This window comes from Papilio polytes, unplaced genomic scaffold (genome assembly GCF_000836215.1).
Source record: "Papilio polytes unplaced genomic scaffold, Ppol_1.0 DF823510.1, whole genome shotgun sequence".
Lineage (NCBI taxonomy): Eukaryota > Metazoa > Arthropoda > Insecta > Lepidoptera > Papilionidae > Papilio > Papilio polytes.
This window is the reverse complement of record NW_013525694.1, coordinates 2,311,654-2,315,720: the sequence shown is the minus strand read 5'-3', so window position 1 is coordinate 2,315,720 and position 4,067 is coordinate 2,311,654. Positions and strand designations below refer to the sequence as shown.

At 31.6% G+C, this 4,067-nt stretch overlaps 1 protein-coding gene across 1 annotated transcript in view; it reads left to right on the top strand.

Moving 5' to 3' along the window:
• LOC106104652 (activating transcription factor of chaperone) overlaps positions 1 to 447 on the top strand; it is a gene marked incomplete in the record, with an annotated part of 21,263 nt that extends 20,816 nt beyond the window's left edge. The window contains 1 exon segment of the mRNA XM_013284770.1: positions 1 to 447.
• Positions 448 to 4,067: the final 3,620 nt, after the last annotated feature.

Genomic DNA, 4,067 nt, shown 5'->3' with positions numbered 1-4,067 from the left:
GTACCGCGCGAATGTAGCGCCGGTCTATTGAATTCTGCTCAACCCGAGGTTTAGGAGCTCTTTTAATTTTGATGTTTAATTTCTGTTAAGCTAGATAAGTCTAGTTCATATCTCGAATAGGATTAACAGTTTCGCATCGAGCAGCGTACGCGCACGTCATCAGTCGAGGGACAGAACATCTCCATATAACACCTATACTAACATCACACAGGTGGCATACATTCTTCATTTATCATTTTAATTTCATTTAGAGGATAGGTCGTATTCATTGCGATGAAAATGGGAATACAATCAAAAATATTACTTAAGTTTATTTGACATTCTTGTAAAAATCAATATCAATTTGTAAACAAAATTAATAATGCATATTTTTAAATGAATTTTAAAGGACCAATATAATTGGAAACTGTTCTCTTTTCATGCAATATATGGAATGCGACGGCGGAAGTAATGTTGTTTTATTTCATATTTCTTTCTTAAATAATAATAGAGAAATAACAGGAAACTACGAAAGTTCCATTGGGTTTTGGTTTTGCAGGTAGAGAAAATGACAATATGAACACATCAGATTGCGACTTATAAGATTATCTTTAAAAGTAATACACAAAAGCGAAATAAATAGAAATAATGTCTACATGGTATAAAATGTACACATATGGTGTAGTAAACGGAAAAGTTTCATAGAAAAGATAAAAAAACCTTCACAAGCACGGTCAGTTCAGGGCCCGTTCTGCGAGTTTAGTTCAGTATGTGAAAATTGTGGCATTGAACGTGTTAACTTATGAAAGTAGCCACGGAACAATGACTGATACGGCTTATATTACCTTCGTTTTCTTGACAAACTAGTATTTTATCTTTCTTCCTTATACGATTCATAATCATACGTACATTCACTTTTTTACTTATAATGTTGAATATCTGAAGTTTTTATTAAAACGATTTTAATAATTCTTTAACTTTTAAGAAACCTACTTTTAAACTGTAGTAGTTATTAGGCTATGTTTTGCCAGGGAATGCGAGGCTAGCAAATAAAGATACTGAAATACGCCGGGTACTTCGGATACCTTATTCCGATAACCGAAAAGTTATTTTTCTATTGTTTTGACGTTCCCTGAATAACTTAAAGTATATCTTAGTACCACATCAAGCTACAAGTATACATTTAAGGTCAAGTTGATAAGAATATCATTAGGTTTTTTCCAAGTACACTTAAATAGTACTAGTAGTATAAGGTGGCCAATTTCGGAATGTATTGAGGAAGTATATGATGCGTAGAAGATAACGATTTAACCAGCTATTAAACTAAAGCGTCATTGAGACATCTGACCTCAATCAAATTACATTATTTATTAAATAATTAAATATTAACGACGAGCATTAGAAGTTAACGCACACATGCAATTGAGAACTATGGAGTACCTTTTTATATTATTTACGTATCGCTTATCAATTGAGATTAATTTCACCTGTCTGGGTTTTATTTCCCAGAACTTGTCAAAATAGAAAATATGCCACATCAAACGCAATAGCCGCAATAAAGATTCGAGACAAAAAAACAAACTTATCTTTTATGCGTTTGCGCATTCGTCAATATTTATGCGTATATTATATTGAGGCATAGATAAATTTTAATATTGAATAACAATTGACGCACGTTTTGACATATATTTAAATGTTGACCGAGTTTATGTGAACAATTCTGATATTTTTTTAGTTTTTAAATTCCATTAAACATTTTATCTAAAGGTCGTGACGTATGCAACTACGTCGCAATATCGAGAGCTCGAAAAGCTCATCTCGTTTCTATCGATTTTTTTTCCAATTCTATTTCATTCCAAAAAAATGAATAAAATAAGACGTATTTTTTAACTATTAGACGTCTGAAAGTTCATAAGATCGCCGCACTTCGCTAGCGATATTTTCTAAGCCGTTTGAAGTGCACGTGTAGGTTTTTCCCCTAGGTTGAAAATACTTTGATATATGACCACCTACGTAACTTAATGTACTCAGTGCTCGAAATAAATTTAGATACCGATGATTTTCAAGAAATAATTACTTTCATCATGATACTGTCATATTCATTAAGTAGTAAATTGGTTTTAGAAGAGTTGTCTAACGTCGATAACTTAGTTATTTTTTAAAAGTGCATTGTTGTAAAATTACTGAACTGCAATGAGTTTTAATTCTACTAAGAATTTAATCGAAGTAGGTGTTGATCTAAATTTATTTATTAATTCAAAGTGTTATTAGTGCTTAATATCAATATTTTAATATTAAACAACTTGATCTAGGTAATAAAACTGTTCAATAACAAGTAACTCGTGTCACGTTTCCCCATCCATAAGGAAAATGTATATAAAGCGGAAAATTAGATATACAATAAATACAGTGTCAACGTTACGGTATGCGTGGCTATCTACAGTATGTCTCAAAAAGGTAACGCATATAGACGAAATCACAAGAATGTTATAACAGAAGATATTTTGAAAACCGCACTTCCTAGTTAAGATTTAAGATTTTTAATGGTTATTTAAAAATACTGTTAAAACTGTTGTGTGCTTGTCAAAGTTTGCTACATCATTTTTTTTTATTTTTCCATCGCTGTTATAAAATAGAACAGCTTATCACTTTTTGCGCTGGTTTTTATTACTAAAATAATATCTCCTTTAACAGATAATTTCCGTCAGTTTTATAAGACTACCTTTTATAAGACTTTTGAACGTCCTGTATATTTATTTGCAGACACAAAAATAGTACAACGTTTTACACGTTTTTTTGTAACTGAATGTAAATTTCCTTCTGTGTTCGACGGAAAAACTTTTATAGCTTTGCCAGCGTGAAAAGCTTCACGTTATGAATGTATACGCCGAGTCTATTGGAAGGAATTTTCATAGAAGAATTGCGGCTAAGAGCTTACGATGAGATTTCGTGAATCGAGTCTTATGTATTTAAATGAAATTTTGTCAATACAAATAGATATTTCTTATCTACGAACAAACAAAATGAATTCATCATATATTTTGTATTGATATATGGGCTGATTATCTAGAGCTATCAGAAGTAGCAAATACACATAAGTATACAAATACACATAAGGTACAAAATAAGTATTAGGCGTAAGTATGCAACAGGTTGAGATGACAATCCAATATACCTGTTAAACTTTACCTCTGCATTGGTAAAAATTATTAACTTAATTCATACTTACGAGCAGTAAGTGGACAAGACAATAAAACTTTTTGCCCACTCTTTATGCGTTTTGTTATGATCTGATACTGCGGTGAATACGTTACAAATGGAAATTAACTTGTGCTGTTTTGTACACCGTTGAGAAATAAATATTAAATCAATATTTTATTCTGAACTGGTTTTATAGCGCGACAACAATTGCGTAACATATTACATGTCTTATACCTGCGTACAGAGTATACTCTGTTTTAAAATAATAAAAAAGAACATTTTTTTAATTGTGTTTGTGACGCCGGTCTTTTGGTTTAAATGACCATAAGTCGAAAATTGAATGTTTTTAAAGTATGCAGTACTTATGTGTCATAATTGCAAAAGACACTAACTATACCAGCATAGTTGTTAATAACACATTTGTCTTATTATATTATAGCTAAGTGTAAAACGTCAGGCGTTTATTTAATTGCCCAGTTCCTTTTCCCAGAAGTTTATAGTATCAGAAGTCAATAGTTCGTAGTTTTCTCAAGTTTTGCTCTTAAATAGAGTCCTTGTACGGTACGTTCTTTCCGTAGTGTTTATTCTAGGATAGTCTGCGAGGGCGGAGGATATATGATGCCCCGGAGAGTTCGCGGATTGCTGTGACGGGGTATGTTATGGTTGCAGTTTCTTACAAATTGTTTTATATTACGCTCTCGAGGCTATTTGATATTTGAGAAAGAAACCAATTTATTTTTACTTAATAATACAAAATGAAATTAATTTAACAATGTGTAAGAACGTAGAGAAGTATCACAAGATTTCCAAACAAATTGTCAAACAATTCCGAAAGCTGAGTAGAAGGCAACAGTGCTGAAAAATTGTTGTTTTAGATGTTAGGCGAT